Source organism: Patagioenas fasciata, chromosome 3 (genome assembly GCF_037038585.1).
Source record: "Patagioenas fasciata isolate bPatFas1 chromosome 3, bPatFas1.hap1, whole genome shotgun sequence".
In the NCBI taxonomy this organism is placed as follows: Eukaryota; Metazoa; Chordata; class Aves; order Columbiformes; family Columbidae; genus Patagioenas; species Patagioenas fasciata.
The window spans coordinates 15,264,765-15,288,754 of record NC_092522.1 but is presented as its reverse complement, the minus strand read 5'-3'; positions in this window follow the sequence as shown (position 1 = coordinate 15,288,754).

The following is a 23,990-nucleotide window of genomic DNA, read 5'->3' as shown; positions in this document are numbered from 1 at the left end:
GAGAAAGAGGAAAAGCAGGGGAATTTCTTGGGAAGGCAAATTGTGTACCGCAATCAGTGCCTGGGAGTACATCAGTCCAGGCCTCTTTTTGCAAAAGCGTGGCACTCAGGCACATGCATACCTTAAAGGAAAGCTTTAATTGGAGTTAAGAAGTTGTCTTGGTATGTAGTGGCATCAAACGCATTCTGGTTTCAATGAACTGGGAGTCCTGGCTGGGATGCACTTCTAAAGGAGAGGTACCACCACTTGTCCATTTCTGTAAGCAGGAGTGTTATTGTCAAGAACAAAGAACAGTGAAGGTCTTAGCTCTGATGTTTCAGTCTTTGTTGCCTGCCCTAGTCACATTTTACACAAAACAGCTCTGGAGCCAAGGAACTTCCTGCAGTGTTGAGAATAAGATGTGTATGAATATGCTGTCCTTGTCTCCCAGTCCATCAAATTAGTCCCCACCAGGACAGATTTGGCATTTTTCATTGCAGGGGCCTTCCCAAAGTGACGGGGTGCCACACATCACGTATTCCTTTTTCTAGTGCATGGAAAGCTTCCCTATTTCCCAGCAATGGAGGGGAAAAAATGGAGTTGAGCAGGCCAGTGTAAAATGCTTAACTTCACCTGTCAAGTCAATCTGCAGAGGTCTGCTCAGGAGTCCCTGTGGCGTGGTGACAAACAGCACGCTGCCTGTGCTTGCAGGAGACTAGGGCAGCATTATGTCATATGGGGTCAGGCTCCTGAGCAGTAGGGAGTAGTCACATGAACTTGTTCCTGCCCTTGGGGAAAGTATGGACCAAGTCCTCTTGGTGGCTATTTCTAAACACATGAGATACCAACATAGGTGGTAACAAAAATGACAACTACATTCTCAGAAACACCAAGATTATTTCTGTAGTGTTCTTACATTTGTTGCATTATTTGATCATCAAAGCTAGACTCATAATGAGAGTCTCCTGGTCCCCCTGGGGGCTGGTGGGTGCCCTTCGGGGCTGTCCCAGCCCTTGTTTCACCACTTCCTAGGGCTGGTTTCACCAGCTCCTATTGTTGCCAGCAGGGTGGCCCCTTGTTTGGTGGTGAAGTGGCCTCAGGGGTGCCAACCCTTCTCTTCAGGGCTCAGTGAGGCTCCCCAGGGGAGCATTCCCTGCCATGGTGAATGTGGATAGTGCTGGCCTAGCTTCTTCTGAGTCCTCCTGCAGCTCCTCTTGCTCCCTGTGGGTGGGAATGGGAGCAGAGCAGGTGCTGCTTGGACCCCCACAAAGGGGAGCTGATGAGGTGCTGGGGAACTCTTCTGCCTCAAATCGGTCAGGGCTACTGAAGGCGGCTGAGCTGGGGCCAGGAGATCCTTTTTTGACAGCTTCGGGGCTGCCTTCTCACTCCTCAGCAGCATGATTGTCCCCCAGGCCTGTCCACCATCAGACTTACCCACTGCACCGCTCCACAACGGTGTCAATCAGCCAGTGCACAAAGCTGCTAGAGTACAGGCCCAGGGCAGCCCACAGCAGCTGGCACAGGGTTTCCTCATTCAGGCCAAAGTTGCACAGGTTGGTCATGATGAGCCTGTACACTGATGCTTCCCAGTGGCCACACTTGAACATTAACCCCACCTGCTCTTGCAGCCAGTGGATCATGGGCAGGAACAGAACTGGGTGCTGTCAGAAGAGCAACACCTAGATGTGAGGATGGAGGCCACCCACAGCAGCTGATAGCTCGATGTTGCAGGGCCATGGAGATTGTGGGTGACTGGGTGTCCAGAAGATCATCCTGTCAAGTGCATGGTGACTGATGGTGCTGCAGGTGGTGTGATGACCTGCTCCTCAAAGTCATTGTCCCCCTGCACTGAGTGCAAGATGGAGGTCACCCTCCTCTTACAGGGGGGGTTCTTGGGCATGATGCACAGGTAGCAGAATTGGTGGAGGCATGGCATTGGTTGTCCAGCTCCATGGCCATGCTGTCCATGTGCTGTGGTGGGCTGGGGGCAGCTAGGGATGTGCAACCACTCCCTCTGGTGCTGCAGCAGCCGGTGTCACACTGGCAAAGGAAGAGAGGCCAGAGTCATTAGCTGGCCTGGGGAGAGGTGGAAGAAAGGCCAAGGTGCCTTCAGAGGGAAACCTTCCCAGTTCCCCAGGGTGAGATGTCCCCTCCCAGCTCACCTCTGGTGCTACAAGCTCTTTCCTGGATGCCTTGACTGCCTGAACCTGGCAGGGCCAGGGAAAATCCTCTGATGAAGAGCTGCAAGGTACAACTCATCGAGCACAACACTAGCATCACCACTCAACCTCATTCAACACTCCAAACCTCGTGAAGTTACTCAGTGGGAGTGTGGGCTGGATAAGACCCAGAGCCCGGATATAAGCAGCAAGGGACATGTAGTCACAGTCCATCACTTGGGGGCCATCATAGTCCTTTGCTAGGAGACATTGCAATGGGTGATCCTCACCCATGGTGCTTGCCCCAGCACATGTGTCCAGCATTACTACAGTGCCACTGCCCACTCCATCCCCCCATCTCTTATCTTGTGCTTGGCTTCAGTGTTTCACACTAGTCACTGAAGCCTTGGCTACATCTCCTCAGGGACCTGTCAGGTCACTCTGGCTGTGACAGGCATCTCCAGGCACATATGGCAAGAGGGTTGACTTGATAGCACCTCATGCCCTCCTGAGAGGTTGCAGAACCAAGTCCCACAAGCTGTCCTCACAGCCCAGCCCTGCTGGCCAGCTCTTTGGGCTCCCCTCCTTCCTTCCATGGGGGTGTCACAGGCAGCACTTTGCTCACTCTTGTGGGTCTTCTATTTTCTCTCCTATGCAGGGTGGGACGAGGCAGGCAGGGGTGATGGCCTCTGCTCAGTATCTATTAGGCCTCACCTGGGCACTATGTCCTCTTTGGGGCCTCAGACAAGACTGAAGTGCTCACTCTGAGAGGAGGGTCTGTGGGGTTGTGGCTGGTTCAGCATGGAGCAGAGAATGATTTGGGGCACCTCCCAGCACACCCCAGTGCCTATGTGGATAGGATCAAAGGGATGGGGACAGGCTCTTCCCAGTAGTGTTAGGTTAATGGTTAGACTCAAGATCTCAAAAGTCTTTTACAACAAAAACAACTCTATGATTCTGTGTCTGAGACTCTGGTATGCATTTACTTAGGCAAAGGGCATCATTGAGTAAGCCTTTGATCTAATTTTTTTATAATGCATTAAAAAGTCTTTATGACATTTTATGATACATCTTCTGACACAATGCCCATTGTTTTTGGAGGATCAGCCAGCAGACATCACATACTTCAGGGACTTTGGGGAACTCACTGTTTGTTAACTTAAACCTATGCCTTAGTGTTGATTTAATCCAATAAGTGCATCTACCATCACACCATTAGTTTGATGAATAGATACAGCCAAAGCCTTAGATGTATTTAGCTCAGGAGTGAATCCATTAGGGAGTGAAGGTCACCCAGCCTCCCTCATCCATATGCCAACTTCATCCAGCTCTGCTCTTTAGGACACTTTCGAGTTACATTTCTTTCAGCCTTAGGCTGTGTCTTCATTGGGAATATATGTGGGTTGTGCCTGAAAGATAGACAGCACAGGAATTAACTTTCCATGGGCTGTAACTAGTCAAGCATAACTTGAGGTCCACAAGATGTGGTTATATATTTACAGATCTCCACAGACACAGCCTAAAGTCTGCTCAGTTACAGCCCATTGTCTCAGTCCTATATGCACATTCAATTTGGCTGCTTATGGGGACAGAAGCTTATGTCTGGACAAGGCCATCCTTCATCCTGCCCCACTCAATGATGTGCAAAATGTTGGACAGGCTTCTAGCTAGAAGGAAGGAGAGAACACTCTCTTAATCCCCTCTCTTGGGGCAGCAAGGGGAACTCAAGAAGTGCCATTAGCAGAGGGCGAGACAAAAGCTACAGTAAGAGGTTGAGAGATGAAGCTGAGACTTCTAGTTTGTAGACCTGAGTACACTGATTTTCTGACAGTCTTCCCTGCAGTAGCTCTGCTACATCTACAGGCTGGCAAGGTAACCTCTGCAGCCTTGGACAGGACAATCGGCAACTGGCCATCTCCTCTTTCCTTTTCATTTTGCACCTAGTTTTGTCAGTTTTGTTATTTCTTGGCAGAAACACCTGCCAGATACCAGTGCTTTTAGCCAGTGATAAAATCCTAACATTTCAGAAGTAATTTTTGTTTTAAATCAAATTTCAACATAAAATGCTCTTCCTTCTCCCTCCTCCAGAAATGTCTAATAAGAATAAACAAATTGGATCTTCTTGATTACATCAAATAATTTTGTTTCAACAATACATAAATGCTCTATTTCCATAAGGTACACACATTTTTATTCTATAATAACAAAGCATTATACCAGCAAATATTAAAACCATCACTGAAATATAATATTAAAATTAATATTTTATATTATCCTAAAAGTTCAAGTGAAATTAATGAAAATCTGTGAGTTGGAAGAGGAATTTATTTACTTTACCTCAGCAGGATGAGATGACTTGGTATTATCAAGAGAAACCTACCAAGATTTTTTTTCTGTACCTTCCTTGTTCTAGTCTTTAGTTTCATCAAGACATATACTTCTGAGAAAATGAGAGGGAAATGCCTTGTTCTGGAGGAAGACTGTTGTACTGGAAAATCTTCAACCCATATTGCTTCTAAAACTTCCTCAAAACAACCTATTTCCCTTCTCTGAGCCCTCCCCACTCTCTGCTATAGCTGGTATTTACATCACATCAAAAGCTCAGTTTCTGATCAAGGGTCATTCTGCTTGGTGATCAACATGGCCTCTGCCCAAGTCCATTTTCACCGCAGTTACCCTAGAAAGGGATGATGGGTTTGAGCCACCAGACAGCCTCATTGCTGGGCAGACACCTCCTGCAGTGGGAGAGAGGCCTGGAGGAAGGCAGAAGCCATGGGGGATGATGGTTTCCACCACCGCCATACTTTCACCCAGCTAAGGCTCTTCCTGACAAGTGGTGGTAGACCAGGATTCTGTTCAGCACGCCTAACCCTAACCCTAACCCTAACCCTAACCCTAACCCTAACCCTAACCCTAACCCTAACCCTAACCCTAACCCTAACCCTAGAGACAGTCATGAGAAGTTGGGGATCAAAGGCAATTCACAGAGGAGTGACGGTCCAGATGTTCTTGTATCACCAGCCCACCACACAGTCTCCTCCTTTGCTGTACTGAAGTGTTATTCCTCCTGCAGAAACCTGAACAGTCATATGAGTCATATGTATGTCCTCTTGTGATCCATGTACTAGAACTTTGCAAGCCAGGATATGTTCACTCCGTTCCTCTGCATGAGAATTCCCACAACCTCCAATGAGGAGTGGAATATTGAATTTCAGTAATTATGAAGCTATTTAAGCAGAAAACCCATGACTTCAAAACATACAACACACTCACTAGGCTTCTCAATAATCCATGGACCAGTAAGGGGCTGACAAGCAATGCATCATTCTTCCTACCCAGAATGAATTGATTCTGTCACCAGCAAACCAAATGTAATCAAGTTCTTGACTTGAATCATAAATTGTCCTTAAGTCACAGTTAGCAGTAAGGTGAAGCAGATTAAAAAGTCTGGGAAAAGTCTGGACCAGCAAATAGTCTTCAATAGGAAAGGAAATGAAAATATTTTATTTCAGTTTGTGGAACACTCCTAGTTTTCAGAGCTCCATGCAGTAGGAATGTAGAGAGTTGAAGCATATTAATATGATATATTCTGTCATCTCATATTTTTCCCATATAACCAGAGTGCCTAACCAAGTGATTATCAGGGTCTCTAGGTCCTGAGGGCCTGTTAGGCCTAATCTGCTGAGAAAAAGCCTCTATTTTTTCAGTATACCAACCTGCTGTGTTGGTCTACTAAAAAACCTTCACGTGGGGGAAATCTACAGATGAGAAAGTTGATGTACGGGGAGAGACGGACTGCACTCATGCAGAAGTTCACCTAACATGGATCTAATTGTCCTTTCTCCTGAAAGCTGTGTCTGAAAAAGCATTACAAGGGAGTTTGTCCTGGAAAGCTGTACAGAAAAGGTGCACAGTGTGGCAAAAAATCCCTTCCACACTAATAGCAGCCAGCCAGCAATGTAGTCCTCTGGCTAGGAGCCAGACCTCTCAGTGAAATGCCGTTAATGAAGATGGTCTTTGCAATGGGTCAAAAGGGTGGAAAACACTGGGACAGTGGGACAGACACAATCAGATGCATTGAAAAACTATGTCAAGGCTTCCTCTGCTGGCTTTTCCCCCCTTTGCTACGAGTGGTTACACTGACACTGAGGTTGCTTGGCAGAAACAGCCCTGGTGCAGACCTTGCTTGTGACTTGCAGCCTGCTGGATGAGTCTCTGATGCACTAACTTAGCTGTTGGGAGTAGGAGGTCACCTGGCCAGCAAGGATGCCCTACGGAATCTCTGATAACAGGAGAAGCCTTAAGTCAGGGGACTCAACCAGGTTCCTTTCTGAACACACTGGGTCAAGAGGCAATACACTGAGATTGGCAGGACAGACGAGTTCTCCTCCATTCTGCCCTCTTGTCACTCTCTGGGGTCTCCTTTCAGATGTAGACTGACTTTTTATCCAGATGCTCATCCCACATCCTTGGGCACCAGGACAGTTCATCTTGTCTATAATCTCTTTCTTTCACGTTCTTGAGAGTTTGTTGACTCGAGTCAGTCTGCAGGCTGAGGAGGAGATTAGTTGCTTTGGTCGTGGCATGCCATCTTCCCTTTGGGTAAAGGTTCTTTCCGTCACCTCCAGCTCTTTCATCCTCTCTATGTGCAAAGGAAATCTGTAGTTCACAGGAGGTCATTGCCTATCCACTCCTTGCCGACAGCCAAGTGCTTTGGTGTTGTAAAAACTCCCAGATACCAATACAGCCCTGATCTGTGGGCAGGCAAACACTTCACTTGACTGAAGATCTAATTAGTCCCCCAGAGATGACTAGCAGGAGAGTTAAGATGATGAACACCAGCAAGATATGTCTATTATCCCAAGCTGAGCATTGACCTAAAAGCTGCCATTTAACAAGAACTTTTAAAATGAAACATCTTATACTCAGACATTGTAAGGAGGCAGGACAGCTGAGAATTTACAGCTGATCAGGCATTCAGATTTTATCACCAAGTATTGAAAGGCCCTTGATTCACTTGATTTGTGCTAAGTTCAAACACTTTCCAGTCTAACTCTGCTCTCAGCAAAGACAATGATGAAATTACCCAAGTTTAGTTCCACCCAAGATCAATTAAGATGCTTATGTTAAGTATTTTAAGATCCATTGAGACCAAACTCTCACAGCCAGAGAACAGCACTTCATCAACATACCAGATATCATGAGTGGGGGAAATACAAGCAATCTTCTTCACCTAAGTTTTACCAAACAAAACAGAAAGAAAAATGTTGCATTATTCTTCAGATGAGTTAGGGATAGAGTGTGTGACAGAACATGTTTCTCCTTGAAAATGCTATTTCACAAAAATAGGCTACATCTGAATGCATTAATTTCAAAGGAAATTTGTTTTTGAAACGAAGATGGAAGAAAAAAAAATCAAGTGTTCCTTTCTGAACCTGTTATCTCTGAAATCTCCTGGGGCATGGCTGCAAGCCCACAGCACTGGAGATTCGCTTGTTTTGAAAGGAAAGAGTTAGAGACTCCTAAATGCATCAGCCGAGCTATGACACCCAGGACAGCACTGACATCCACTCATTTCTTACATGAGTCCTAAATGAAGACTAATTGGAGGGGTAAAAGCAGTCAACTTGCATTTATCAAGAACAAGTCATGCCAGAACAAAGTGATGGCATTTCTTTGCCTGGGTGACCTGCTTGAAGGGGAAGGGGAAAGTGGTGGATACCAGGGAGGGTACCACCTGACATGAATGAAGTCTTCTGATGCTGCCACCAAAAAGCAAGTAAATACAGTTTGAGCGAAGTCACCAGGAAGCACTAACAGTGGTTGATTCTAATTAATAAATTTACTAAATACAGAAATGATTAACTGACATGGCCCAGACAAAGTCTGAGAGATTGAGGATGATATTGAGGGGACAGGATTTGGTTAGGCTGGCCTGGGTGAACATGGGAAATGGTCGCAGTCCCTCAAGTGACATTTGTTAAAGACACACAAGGCAGGAAAATTCAGCAGCCTAAAAATTAGGATATGGGTATGACATGGAGAAGCACGAAGATGTTGGGTGTAGGGATGCAAAGGACAAACCGTTGGGTATGGAGGATGCTCTAGGAAAAAGACCTGATTTGGAGAGGTGCAAACAGGAGTGCAACTTGAAAGACAGTGCTTTTGCTCCAGTTACCTTGGAACGGGCAAGGTCTTGACTCATGTTGTGCCTGATTTTGAAGTTGTGCTTCAAGAACTACCTAGAGGCGGTTAAAAAAATCCAGCACAGAAGAGCAAGAAAGAGGGACTATCTGTAGCATCCATTAGGTGTGGAAAGAACTCGAAAGAAGAGACTGAGCAGAGACTTTCAATGATTTTTTTAGCAGGTAAAAGGTGGTAGTAAAGAGATAAGAGGATAATTACTCTTTGTTTGGGCTCGGAGGAGAAAAAAAGAACCACCATCAGAAACTTCTGATTTTCACAAGTACTTCTTGCACTTTCTTGCAACCTAGCCAGTTGAGCCCACAGGGGAGTTTTGATTCCATCAAAGCACTATACCTCTGTCAACCTGCAGTGATGCATTTCACATTTTGTTCCAGTTCATGTTTCTGATAGGATGGTGTCGGAGCTGAGTGTATTTCAGAGTGCCAGATTTCTTCACCAACTGAAGAGGATGAGTTTGCCTTGGTTTGCCAGAAGGCATCAGTGGTCTGTAATGGACGCGCATCATCTTTCTCATGAATTAGAGGTGCTGTCATGTATGAGAGAGGTTAAGATGCCTCAGAGATCTTATGTTTTGTGGAACTCTGTTTCTTACTGCAAGAATTGGTAAAATGTCCTTCAAAGAGAAAGCTGCATGTACAAGGCAGGCTTTTCTCAATGTCAGATGCAAATGTATCTCACTGCGTGACACTGGTGGGAACCTTAATTTGTCCTTGATATTTGAGAAAATAAACTACCTGAATTAATACCATCTTGTTTTGCATTTCTCAGTATAACACCAATTAATTTTCAATTAGAAGATTTATTCCAAATTTCATGGTATACTTTGGTGGAAACAGGACTTTGATTTTCAGTTCCTAGTACACCCATGCCAACTCATCTAACTGAGTGTCAGATACACCATGACCTAGACCAGCTACCAATCTCCCACAGTCAAAGGCAAATCTTCCAAAATACAGAACCGTGAAAGATATTTTTTTCCACAGTAATATTACATAAATTCCAGGTGTTCAGAAGCATATCAGATTCTCGTGTCTGGCACATTTTCCTTTAAGATGTGCACCTAATGAATTGTCCACAGCTTCAATCATCCCCCAAATTACCTTGTCTTTTGGAAAGGCCCAATGAATACAAATTACCTTAACATTTCAGCTCTGACACCTCTAACCAGTCACGTAACTAATGCATGCTACCTGGTGGTAGCCCAGGTAGAGCTTGCAAGTCATTCTCCTGGAAGGAGAAGTAAAGAAATAACAAGATCACTAAGAAATCTTTTCACAGGTGTTGGAAGCTTACCCAGAATTGCAGTAGCACCATTGGCTCAGTAAGAGGAAACAGTAAGAGGAAAAGAGAGTTTCTGGCTTTCAGTAAGAGCTCAGCACATCACAGCTCTTCCAGCTTGAAAATACACTCTTTGCATAGGGACAAAAGAGGGAGGGACACCAAGAAATCTTGTTTCTGCTGGCATCGCACTCAGCATGTGGTTGCACCTTGGAGGTCCTTGCCGCTGGCAATTGTGAAGACCCCAGCCTATGCTGAGACAGCTGGATTCATGCTTTTTTTCTAGCCCTTCTCTCAAAGCAATTTCTTTCTCTGGTTTTTCAACTCAAGAGGCAGCAATGGAATTATGAAGGGACCTCATGACCAATTCAGAGACATAAATTGGAGTCTGTAGCTCTTTGGGACTAGACCATCCCTATGTTGATGCACGGCTCAGGGTCAGTTGATCACACCCAGGGTAGGCCTGTTCCTTCAGTCCTATGTCCTCAGAAATTGATGTTTTCTGAGCTCAGTGTCCTTGCCAAATGTTAGAGCACATTAGCTTGGAAAGATCAAGGTGTTTAATGATCCAAAATGCTACAAGAACAGGGCTTTGCCAATTCTGGGTTCAGTGGTGAGCTCTTTAGCAGATTTAGCACCATCGCATCAATCACACCAAATGCAATGCGATCCAGTTTGTTTGGTTTCTCTCTGAAATGTGGGGATTTTATTTTGAGTGTATGGTTGAAGACATGCTCCTCCTCAGAAATTGTAACAGTTCAATTACTTTGAAGTTAACAATTAGAATGTTTCCCTTAAGATTCTAAGACATATTGCTGAAAAAATGTTGGTGTGAGAATATTAGACACTGTTTATTTTCAGCTGTAATTAATATTTCTCTCCAAGTTAAAACACTTCATTTTCCACCAGACATTATGTATGATATACAGCCATGTGAATTAATAAAGAACTACCTCCCTCCAACTTAGCTTTTCCTGCTGAGTCTGATAACAAAATTTATTCTTCTTTGATATCTTCAATTAAAGTAAGTTAAGAACCAAGAGTGTGACTTCAATCATTCTTTGGACTAAATGTATTTTCTTTGTGCTACATCAGTGGTGAAGTGCATGACCCTGTTTTACCTTGATCTCTAGAACCATGACATTTTGCCAGGAATAGAGAAGAGAAATGAATCAGTATGGACCAAAGCTCACTGGAACCAGCAAGGACCTTCCCATGGGTATCTGCACACTTACATTCCACTCCTTTCATAGAAGGTTTTCTGAAGGAGCTGTATTCCCCTTTAGTGGCCAGATTTGCAAAAAAGCTGAGCAGGTGGGAGGCTGCCTGGGAAAATCTGTTGGTAAATGCCAAGCAGAAGCAGCAGGGAGTGGAGGTCTCTGTAGGAGCTGAGAGGAGATTTCCTGAGGCATGCTTTCAGAGATTGGTTCCCACCTGCTTTCCTACTGAGAAGGCTGCCAAGCTGTAATGGCCCCTTAGAGGTGCTCTGCAGATTTGCTTTGGAGAATAGGTCCAGCAGAGATTTCTCTGCCATCAGCTTTACTGAAACACTTCAGTTGCACTCTCACTTTATTAATTACTCCAGCTCTAAAGCACACAAGGTCTGGGTTTACCTTCTGACTCTACTTATTGCACATGTGTAGTCTGAAGCAGAGGGCAACACTGAAGCCCAGAAAACAGCACTGGTGTCCACAGGAGTCCTCGTGTGTTTCCCAGACTCTGCAGTGTTGGAGTCTGAGGATGACTTACACAAAACTGTTTTTCTTTTCTCCATTAGTGCAGTGATTACAGTGGTCCTGACCTTCTCTAGGGTGAGTGATGCAGTGCAGGAGTTAGACTGTTGTAACGCTGGAAGAGTAAACTCAGTGTGCACATGTGTCGACCAAGCCTAAAAGTCCCTGCCACTTTCTTTAGCCTTATAGCCTCCCCTGGTGGAGTACACAGGATTTTAGGAGTTTTCTTCAAGGAAGAAGCATAACAACAGCTTCAAGTGCAAGCTCAGAGTGCAGCACTCTGAGACCCAGGTATTACAGTCCATTGCCTTGCAGAAGAGGGCCATTTCATCACCTGCACATCCCAGATCAACAACAACAGCATGCTTCACTCCTCACCATGGCTGCACCGAGCAAGGTTGAAAGACTCATCAACCTGAAGACTTCCTGCAAATTGCCCATTTGAAGAGCTTGTATTTCATCATCTGCTTGAGTTCACCTCTATGTTTTTTTCTCTGCCCTTTTTGTCTTGAGTAGCCTTTACTCATCTTCATTTCCACTAAATGACAGATGTTCATCTCTTCCTGCTCTCTGGCTGCCTTTTTTCCAATTGCTAGCCACCTCTGAGGGCACCGACCTTGCGGCATCTGCCATATATCTGCAGCCAGAGGATGTGACCTGTCTCACGCAGCTCACTGGTAAGCACTGCTCTCCTAGGAGAGCGAAAAAGAGATTTATCCAGCACTGGCCTCCTTGCACACTCCAGGTTTGAACCCAGATTTCCCTGCCCCGAGTGCAGCAGCTCGCATGACCACTTCATGAAGAACTACACATTAGTGACTTTCCCTGAACTACAGCTGTAGAACTTGTAACCATTTGTCTTCATTGGAGTTCAGCCCAATGCTGTAATTAACAAAGTTATTAATAATTAGAGAACTTAGCAGCAGCCAGAGGATGGGAAACCACACATTCTGTTGCTGTCGAGGTTTAAAGCAAGGCGGCAATAAACCGTGGCAGACACTCTCTGTTACCCCCTCACGTTCCCTCCACCCTCTCCTTTAGATTGTAAAGATGATAAGGAAGATAAGAGGGAAGGAAGAGAGACTTCAAGTTGGAAGCTTTTAAAGGGTTTTACTAATGTTACTAATAAATAGAGAATATATACACAAAATATACAAAACCAATCTTGAATTCTCTATATGGAGTTGGCGTCACTCCAGCAGCAGGAGCTGGGTGCGCAGAGCTGGCGGCTCCAGCAGGTGCAGGCCAGGCCCCCAAAAGTCATGGGTGGAACCTCACAGCAAACTGGAACCTGGTTGCAGGGATGCAGGGCCTCAGGCATCACAGACACCGGGTCACAGGGTCCTCTCTAGATGTCGTCCGTGGTCGAAGAGAGCTAGACCCTCGTGATCTCCCTCTTATATTGTGGGTATGACGATTATGGAATGGAATACTCAATTGGTCAGTTTTAGTCACCTGTTCTGTCTGCCTCTCCTCAAACACGCCCCCCTCAGTTATTGGATGTGTGGAATTCTTGGCTGTCATAGCAATAAATCTAAACATGAGGCTTCTTCAGCATTCCGTTGATCTTGACCTTGGTGATATCAGCACCAAGCACAGTGTCCAAGAAAAAATGCAGGCAAAAAATTCAGAAAAGTACAGTTGCTTAGAAGGCACTTATCTGAAAGGAAAATTCACTGAAAGAGAAACTGTTCTTGTTTTTAACAAAACCAGGACAATTGCCATAAAATTCACCTCCTGTGGAAAAAGCTGTGATTTGTGGAATGTCTTGAGAAAGGAGTCACTTACCTATTTTAAATAATGGATTTCTTCATCTGCAGCAGGATCTTGGAATTCTCCTGGCCTGTGAAAACTCCAAAACAAGAAAATTTAAGGAAAAATCTCAAAAAACTGAAAAATGACAAGGCTCATAATCAAATGGAAAAACTAGCAATAATACCAGTGTTGCTGCCAGAGGCAGCAGAGTAGTGGAGGCTCAGCATCTTGGGGTTTACTTTAGTGCCCTTCACTGGTCTTTCTTACCGGGTTATTAAGTAGAACCCTCACAACAAAAAAAAAAAAAAAAAGTAAAAAAAGCTTTTCCTCAGAAAATCCATTCAGCAAAATTATCCACTCATGAATATGTGTCAAGACAAATCTTTTCACCTTGCCCAGATCGTTCTAATAATGTCAAGACAGTGCATTTCAGTCCACCTGGTGATTTGTTCCAGTGACAGAAAATGCTGCTTCACAACTTTCTCTGTTAAATTCCGTTTTGGCTTTACACAAACATATTAACCTTCATTTTCTTTTTAATGGACCTTACCACTTGCAGCATTAGTGCTTTGGCTTCAATGTTTTTAAAGCCAAATGTGTGCTGCCTACTTTATTGTGGGTTGCTTTGGCATTACTGATGTAAACCTCAATAAACGTTATCACAAAGTTTAGATTATATGTTTGTGCAGTACTCTGCTGAGCTGAGAGTTTGGGAAAGAGGGATTTTACAGTAATATCTCAACCTTTTAAACTGTTTCTTCTGTTTATGAATTAAAGCAGTGTGTTGAAAGATCTAATTTCAGCTACACATGCTAATGGTTTTGCATTAAAAAATCCTCAATTAATTAGCATATTGATAATTATTTAACATGGATTTCTGGCATGCACCTGTTCTGTTGTCCAAGCCTTCCTTATCGCTTCCTTAGCTCACTGCTTGTCCCTGACAGCTAAGTTGTTTTCTACTGTCAGAGCAGAGGAGCAACAGTGTTGTTGTGATGAGAAAGCCAAGAATAAGGAGTTGCTTTCTGGGCACTTCTAGGGCTAGGTAGGGCCCAGCATGAGTGGGACATAGTTCCATGGGGAATCTCCAGAATATGGAACCATGCAAGAAGACATCACCAAGCTGAGTGCTAGTCCCAGACGCATGGTTTCCTCAGCTGTTTCAGTCTGGTGGGGACATTGCCTTCCTCCCAACTCCCTGGATGCAGACCCTCTTTATATATGTCCCTCTACCCAGCTGGAAAGTGACACATGGGAGATGTATGCTTCACTTGCTTTATGACCTCGGTGGTAGGCAGTATCAGGGTATCCATATAGGTGAGTCACTTAGGTGAGAGCATTTTTCCTTTCTTCCTTTTCTTCCCTTTCCCAAGTCCTTTCCTCCTGCACCGAGTCACTTGCTAGGCATTATAAGAAAGGTTCCTCATAATCGAAGTTTCACATGCAAAGCTCTTCTGAATCACCAAGTAAGGAGATGTCAGCCAGCAAGTACGGAAGGAAAGTTGCAATCTCACCCTTAGCATTTTTAAACCTCTGGATTGAAAAACATCTCCTGTCCTTGTGGACTAGTTGGAAGAGAGGATTTCAGCTTTTCTCAATCTGCAACCATTAATAATCTCCCAGGGGACCTGCAATGCCATGTACGTCTTAGTTAAGTGTCTTAAAACAAGGCCAGAGTCTTCTACTTACCTTTCCTGTGCCCTCATGAAATCCCTGCTTTCAGATGGGGAGCTGGCCACAACTCTGACTGGATCTGCCTATAAATAACTACACAGGAGAAATATTTCTCCAAAAAGGAGGTCTACCAAGACACAGCCCTTCACACAGCACTAATAAAAGGTCCATTTCTCAAAACTGATGCGCTTGGGAGGCAGAGAAAGTTAATGCCTGTGTTTTAGAGAGACATTCCCTTCTGGTAAGTACATGTGGGAAATATTAGATATCAGTGGAAATTCTCTCTAGCAAGCAGCAATGTGGTATTAATTAGCAAGATTTAACTGTAAAAAATGAGGAAATTTATCTTCCCTACCCAGTGCCTGCTGCATGGCTGGATATGATAAGTTGCCTGCTTTTTAAAGACTGTAGCAAATGAACTTATTTGTGCAAGCTCCTCTTGTAAAAAGCCTGTGTTGATGGCAGTGAGACGCTTCTTTCTCATGAAAGCACCTGCTCTGCTCCTGCTAAGGGACGGGTGCAGAGGTCCAAACAAATAAGTTATTTTTGTACTTTCTGTTGGGGGAGAAAAAAAAGTAGCTCTGAGCATGAAAAGAAGTTATCAGAAGGCAAAACTGTCTTTTCCAAACCAAAACCCAGAGGCATTTGCTGAACACTCAACCTTGATCTAACTCTACACTTGATCAGCCTAAATGACTTGATATCTCACCTATGTCTCCCTCCTGGCCAGAAGGTGGGCCACTTCTCTTGCTTCTTGATCGTCCAGGACAGTAAGAGATACAGTTGAAAATACTATGGTAGTCACCCAAGTGCAAGGTGTGGGATGAGGAAGGGAGATATATGAATCATATCCTTCCAGGAATAGCAGATTTCCTTCTGGCGCCTTCAAAAAAGAGGGAAGTAGGGAAAAGAGTTTGCATCAAAACCCATCTCTGGGACTTGCAGCCTGGTGGGGACAGTTTTAGAGGTAAACCAGTTCCTGATCTGCTCCAGGCTATGATGAAAATTGTCATGCAAGCTCCATGGTTTCAAGATATTGCATGTTCTTTCTTGAGAGTACTGTTGAGTTTCAATGTTTGTCTTACGCAAACATTTTCTGCAGAGGTTAATGCAGAGTGCAGTGGACTTGGTAATGCTGTATTTTCTCCAGCGCTGTGGTAAGACTTTTCTGAAGGTAAAATGTTAGACAAATTAATATTTGAATATGTAATTTGGGAGATTTTAATCGAGAAACAATTTTCTCTTGCGTTCACGTAAATAAATATGATTTCCCACATGGGTTCCTATTAATGTACCAATATATCTCCCCTGGAAAAATCCAGTACTGGCTTTATGAAGCACATCCTTTTGGTAAGCAAGTTAATTTTTCTCAGTATTTAAGTTGGTGGGTATTTAATGTAAATGCCTACTTACAATTTTCTCACTTCTCTGTATGTTTATTTTAAGAAATCTCAAATGAACAAACTTGTTGTGACATTCCCTACACCCATAATGAAAACTTACACCCACTAAACTAGAAACAAGTGAGCTGGTGGAGGGGCTTTTGTTTTGTTTTTAAAACAATGAATTTGCACCAAAAACCAAAAAACTTTAGGGACAAAAATCTATTTATGAATTGACTAGCAGAAAATGTGGGAAAATATTGTAAGCTATGAAAATATTTTCATTTAACAGTATCATTTCTACTGCGTCAAATGCTGTTCACTTCCAAATGACGTTTGTAGCATAGAATTGTGCAGTGGGCGGCAGAGGTTGGGAAGAACAGAATAGAAATAATCTGGGTTGAAAAGCTGTTAAGTAAGCCTAAAGCCAAGTGAACATTTCCATTTGAGATTGAGCAAAATAAATCCATTATAAGCTTAATTATTTTGTGCATCTTCTGTTTCAGGCACTAAGCTGAATGTCTGTTATTCATCAAAGACAACTTATTTGTTTAATTAAGCATAGGAAATAAGCCTGTATACAAGTTAGTGAACTTCTGCTTGCCTTCAGTCTCATGTTGTCTGCAGCTGGTTCCTGTTGATATGTGTTAGAACTGAGCAAGAAGAATGAGACATAGAGACATAAAATTAATAAAAATCTTGTCTAGATAGGGGGATTAGTGTCTCCTGCTGCCCCCAGGTGGGATGAGTGCTGCCCTGCATCCAGCTGGATGCACAGGGACCTCAGGCCATCTGCTGATGCTGTCCTGTACTGTCTCTGCAGGGCTGGTGGACCTGGTTGTGGAAACACTCAGTCTCACATCCCAAACCCTCCACAGACACATGGTTCGTAATCCCACATGGTGCCAGTAACACCACCAGGGGCAAGACTGTAATGCAAGGGTGTGTTGGGTGCATAGTTAATGATGTAACCATGTTTGGCTCTGATTTCACCATACCACCTCTGAAGCCATATCCCAGCAATGCCCAGGAGTCTCAGGTAAGGGAAAAAACCATCAGGAAGAAGCCATATGATGTGCCAGGCATGCCCTACGGACTATGATTTTGGGTGCTTCTGGTGTGGTAGCTCTTGGTGAACCCCGTGGCAATGGGAAAACTGGTGAAGTACACAGTAGATGAATGACATAGCATAGCACCACGCCTGGAGGTTCTGGAACTGCAGGGAGAGCTTGGCACTGGTCCCATCAGGTGAAGGAAGGGGGTGACTCCACTACATCTCTCAGCGGGGTTACCTGCATTTTTGAGATCTGCAGCATGTGGCTTCTTCCTTTGGGCAGCAAGAAGTGGAATCTTGGGCTCTTCTGAAGACAGGTTAAGGATACAGCGGTGTGACTGCTGGTAAGCACTGCCCTGCAAGTCCCATCTGCTTCCCACTGGGAGATGCCCTCTCTTCCCAAGCTACCTTGCAGCATGAACAGTGGCCAATTTTGCTTTCCAGGACTATGGCACAGGCAAAGATGCAAAGGCATCAGTCACCAGCTGCTAGCACTGATCTTGCTGTCATGATGTGTTACTGTCAGGTTGCATGGCTGAGGGCCAGTCCAGCTCATGCCGTAGTGCCAAGACCATCTTATTGCATGGGAATTGAAGTGAGGGAAGCTTCACAGAGAAAATTATAGAGAAGGATTCAAGATACAGAGCTCTGTCAATGGCTGTCCGTCTCCTTGTCTCCATGTTCACTTCTTCCAGAAGAATACTTTCTCTGATGGGCACAACCACATTTGGGAATAAACCCTTGGTGCGGCCAGCAAGATTACCCCAAGAGAGGCACCCATCTGAGTGGATGTTACCCCATGCAGCTGTATCCTTCATTTAATGCCTTTGATTTCTCAGCTTCTGGCTTTGCTTGTTCTCTTTCTGTTCCTTGCTTCACTTGTATACATATTCCAGGTAAGGCACACAGGGGCACAATGGCAGCAGGATATGCAGGGATTTGAAGATATGAATCTCATTAACACTAATAGCATTAATTACACTGCAAAATAAAGTATTCATGAAAACACATCCCACAGGATCTAAATCAAAGATTCATTTGTTCAGGCAAAATAACTTCTCAAAACTGCCTGGAACAGAGAATATTCTGTGAATAACAGCTAAAGAAAAATGTATTTATCATGGCCATGAGGAGCCATTACTCCTCTCAGTTACCTGCTGAGGAGGGACAAAGAGACTGGAACTGCTCAAAGGATTAACACCAGTGAGAGTATTAGGAAAAGTACTGGAAACATAAATGATCTTTGGTTTTGCATAATGTACCTGTTTGCCCAAATAGGAATTTTAGCATAATGCTAGGCGATTAAGCAATATGAGTCCCCAGGACTTCGGTGACTGCAGCTGGAAATCAGTGTAGAGTACGTAATGCCAATAAAAGCAGAATTTCTAGACAGGATTGAATAACTGCTTATAACCTTTTTGCCACTGGGAAGGCAGAAGACCCCTTAAAAAACAGAAATCTGTCCAAAACAAAATTACTCCCCAACTTCCATCAACTGGCAGCTGCTCTAAGAATGGGAGATGTGTATTTCTGACCTTTCCAAAAAGCTGCTGACTAAATTTTCACTGCTGCAACTCAGCACCTTCTCCCTAGCCATAAAAACAACTAATGTGGCTTTGTCTCCTATTACATTCTTGGCATTAATAATATCTCCTGATGGGTGGTTTCACAGGTTTTTGGTGAAGGAAGGAGTGGGGAGAGAATTAAATTTCTGTTTTTTGTAAATTTGGGGCTGTTCTGCTTTGCCTCTGATTGTCCAGTAACCAATTAGCTGAATGTCTGGACTGGTCTTCTATAAAAAGATCTCATTGAGCTCCAGAAAACAACCAGCTCTGAACTATCATGACACCAAGGAGCTATCATAGAATCATTTTGGTTGGAACTGACCCTCAAGATCTATCTGAAAGGAGGTTGTAGCATGGAGTGTGTTGGTCTCTTCTCCCAAGGAGCAGGTGATACGATGAGAGGAAATGACCTCAACTTGCTCCATAGGAGATTTAGGTTGGATATTAGGAAAAAATTCTTCACGGAAAAGGTGATTATGTATTGGAACAGGCTGCCCAGGGCACTGGTTGAGTCACCATCCCTAGAGATGTTTAAAAGATGTATAGATTAGGTTCTTAGGGATGTGGTTTAGTGCCAGAGTTAGATTAATGGTTGGACTCAATGATCTTGAGGGTCTCTTCCAACCTGCAGCAAGCATCAGTCCTTTAGGCAGGAGAAGCATCTCTATGGCAAACACCAGGAACACCTAGGTCAGAATGCAGCTGTGAGGCTCAGGAAGCAGTTTCTCTGTTGCTTGATAGAGTGCTCCGGCATCAGTGCCAACAGCTGAGCCTTCCCTCCTGGCCATGTCACTCACAAGATCCTGGAAATGCCACCAACATCAGCAGCTTCCAGTCTAAGTGTGAATCTGTCCTCGCAGCATGCAAGCACCTAGGTCAGTGTGCAGGGAAGAAGAAATCCAGATGATAGTTGTCTTTGAGCAAAGCAGCAGCGGTGTCAGACTCTGTTGCAAAGTCCAATGACATCAGAGATGGGGCTCAGCCTGGGGCTTGAGCTGACAATTCTGAATACTTGCTATGGTGCTTGGGATCAGGTAGTTGCTTGGAGAAGTCAGTTCTTTCCACGGCTGCATGGGCAATGCAGGAACTTTCTTCTTCTGAAAAAAAAGAACTTTCTTCTCCCAAAAGAAAGAACTTTCTTACCCGAAAGAAGCTTGTCTTCTGTTTTCCTTGGCCCACGAACAGAAGGCAGTGAAGCTGAAGGTGAAAAATGAACTAGAGCTTGGGTGAAGTGGAGTGGGCAAGAAGAGCTCTTCCAAAGCTATTTTTACCACTTGGGTACCCACCTTTTCTTGGAATGCCATTGCTGTGAGTGTGGTTCTCTGCTCATCTTCTTTAGAGAAGAAAGAACACCCGCATGCAGGATATTCACGAAGGGCTTGGAACAGCACCTCACTCCAAAAATACCCAAGCAAAGTCCAGCTGAACAAGGGCCAGACTGGCAAATCCCTTGACACCTGAGGCAATGGGGAGAGAAATGGCGCTTGGTAATGTTGTGCTTTAAATGATGCTGTCTATTTTCCAGTCATTTGGTGGGATGGCTGTGTTTGAGGACCCTTGTGTATGTGACAATACTTTATAACAGATCCTGATCAACAGCATGGGGGAAAAAGTGAGCAGATGTATAGACAGGTGGATTGGCAAAGACATGCTAACCTCAAAGTTAGTGCCTGTGCTTTATCGATGGGAGCTGTTATCATCAGTGTGCCACAAAAGCAGCAAGTAGGAGTATTGATGGAAAATGGATGGATGTGGACCATAATATATGGCACAGACAAACTGAAGGTATTCCTTCATTCACAATTGAGTGGGCTTAGTTCCAAAGAAGAAGCTTTCATCTACAGCCTTTAGAGCAGCAAAACCAGGGAATGATACACCTCTGTCTGGGCAGAGCAGGAGGCCAGTAGTTCCCATGCTAGCGGGGAGGGTGATGCCAAGCTCATGATGCGGAGGGTTGGTCTGTCAATGCCTTTCTGTTGAAATCGGAAAACCATCTTCCATCCATCACTGGATATCAGTTCAACCTCTTGCTCTGCCACAAAGCCCTTGTGTACAGTCCAGCATGATGAAAGGCCACCTGTCAGCCTGCGGAAGCTGGACTTGAAGGGTGCAAACACTGTGATAAAGCTAGGCCATGATTCAGGGCTGAAGAGACTACATGACCTAAAATCCACCCAAGTCCCTGTGCCTCTCTTTACCTGGGACTGGGCTCTTGTCATGGCCTAGAAACAGCCAGGAGGAAATGCAATGCATATCACTCTGATGGATATTTGATGGCCTGAATCTGGGCCATCCATAAGTCAAAGTTTGCTCAGGCTGCTACCCCTTGAAAGGATGTCTGAGAGGAGATTCCTAGGAGGTTGTGAGTTTCTCAGGCACTTGGGGAATGAGATGTACAAATGCATGAAACTGTTGGCTGAAATGAAAACCAAAAATAACCCATAGTTTTTATAAAACAAGCAGCCTTCACTCAAATGCATCATGTCACAAGGAACCCAGAACATATTTTTCTCTGGCTGGGTATACAGCTTGTGAATTCTGAAAAGACAGTAACTGGTGGCCCTCATATCCCAGTCAGAGTCCACAACGTAGCTGAATGCACACTGGTTTATTTCCAAAGGTGTTCACAGTGAGAAGGCGGCTTGCCTTCTCTCAGCTAAAAGCCAATTATCTGCTTTTTTGTTCCTAAGGCTGGAGGAAATTTGCCAAGACACTGGAAGATTTCCCATAGGATAAACTGCTGACAGGATTGTTAGTTGAACTGGGGGAGTATTCAGCAATTTAAGCCTCAGTTGCCCTATTCTGAAGAGTTTCAAGCCTTGTTGGAGATGCTATGAAAAGTAAAGTTGCTTTTGTCCTTTGTGACATTAACTCACACTAATCAGGTTCTCTGACACAATTTTGAACACACAGTCTGGGTAGATTATTCCAGCTTCACTTACGTAGCAACAATGACTAACGCAAGGTTTAGGTGATCTTTAAAACAAGACTTTTGTATTGCTGTCCATGACACTGAAACCACAGAGATTGATTACAGATGCAGCAAGCAGCTTTAACAGATGAATGTTCCAAGTGTAAACATTTGGAAAGTCAATAAAGGTAATAAATCTGTGCAGTGTATGGGGGAAAAATAGCTGAATAAAGGTTTTTGGGGGTGTTTGGTCCGGACACTGCAGAGTCTTGACAGTTCTGGAAACAGCTATCATTATTATACATTGCATTTGATTGCTTTATTTCATCACACAGACCTGTAGGCAAAGCACGATGTGCTGCAGTGTGCATTTAAGTAGGAGATGGGAAGAATGTGAGGGTTTTTTTGTTTGTTTTTCTGCTGCTTGGTTTATCTAGGAGACACTGCAATTTTTTTGAAATGGGATATTAGATGTCCAAGTCCCATTTTCATAACTGATCTGTGAAACAACTTGGAAAGGTTTTGCAAATGCCTAAAGGTGCAGCTAGAGCTAGAGCTAGAGCTGCACCTTTAGGCATTTGGAGTGTCCAGAAGGACCAGATGCAGCAATTGCTATCTAATCTATGGGTGTCTTCTGGGTATCTCAAGAAGTTTTCCTGCATCTTACAGCATTCTCAATGATCCAAAAATCAGCTGTATAGAACCTTATCTAATTACTGAAAAGAGATTTTTGGCCAATCAGACTCTTTGGATCTGAGGGTAAAGTCGCTCTGCAAACCAGGATTTCTACACAAAATGCTGAGATACAAAAATGTGTATTTACAGTACGAGGTCCTAGCATCCTTTCCTAGAAGAAAAAGTGCTCAGATTCACAAATGTTCCCAACAGAGTCAAGGAAATTAAGTGATGTTGTACTTCGTAGCAGACTCAGTCCCAGAATTTTAACAATATTTAGTGTTATGGACATGTTAGAAATTATAGGCTCCGATCTGATGCTCGTGAAGTCACTCGAGCAAGGACAATTATCACTCAGCAGTCTTTACAAAGCATCTCATGAGTCTAACATCATATTAAAGCCTTCTTTCCTCTAGGATTTAGGGAGACTGCCTTACAGTCAAGGGTGAGACAGACCACAATGAGATATTAAAATCTTCAAAGACAAATGACAAGAAAAGGTATAGAATTAGCCAATGGTTACCTACTTGTTCTAGTTTTTATTTTGCTTTGCCCTGTTCTTCCCTTGCCCCACCCCATGCAAAATGCATTAGTTTCCATAGAAACAAGATGTGCAGAATGGTTTCTTCCATATCCCTGAGTGGGATTCAGATGGCAGAATATATTCTCTTCTTAGATACGTTGTTGCAAAACCAAACAAACAAAAAAGCCACCTTCATCAAAATCAATGCGTTTCACCTGAGAAAAATACAAACAAGCTGCTGCCCTCTTAATGAAATAGTTTGTTTCACAGCTCAAGAGGTGCTTACTTTTTCTTGTAAAACTAGATAACATGGGTATACACGCTTACGAGTTTGCACCCTTCTGTCCCAAGTAATGGTGTGTCGGGATGCACAGATCAGTGTGAAGCAGCCATGGCTGCCTCCTGTCTGCTGAACACAGACCCCAGAGCAGCCCTGAGGCAGCCTGGGCAACCCACGGTGCTGCAAAAAATCAGCAGAGCTTGAGATGAGAGTGTCCCACTTCCCTACAAATACACGCAGGGACTCATCTGGTGTTGCAGTACTTGCAAGATTTTACGTCCCATCTCTTCATATAGCTCTTAACTGACACAGTAGTTGGAGACAACTCATCGATTTTTCTTTTTATCGAATTACAATAACTGCATTTGAGCAGGCATCTTAACCATGAAACAAATTTATAACGTTTTAAGTCTTTGTGGAACAATTTTTAAAAATAATTTAATAATAGGATATTTTAATATATGGATGGCTCTTGTCAAGAAACGAGCTTTATATTTAATGTCCCATGTACAAAGAACTGAGGCCAATAGTTACTCTGCCAAATTCTTTGCTGCCTTTTTCTAAAAGCTAACGAGGACTATACAGTGATTTTAAAAGCAGTGTCGATCAAGATCAATTAATTCTGCTAGTTTACGATAAGAGGTATTCTAAGTAACTCACATTCCCATTTCTTCCATCTCCATTTCAATTTTCCTTGATAATTACCTTTTAAAAACATCAGTTAAATGCAGTGCACTGTGACATTACCTCTGCAAACTTGAAGAAACTAGTTCACATATTGGAACACCTACAAAGCACAAAGGATTCCACTAAAC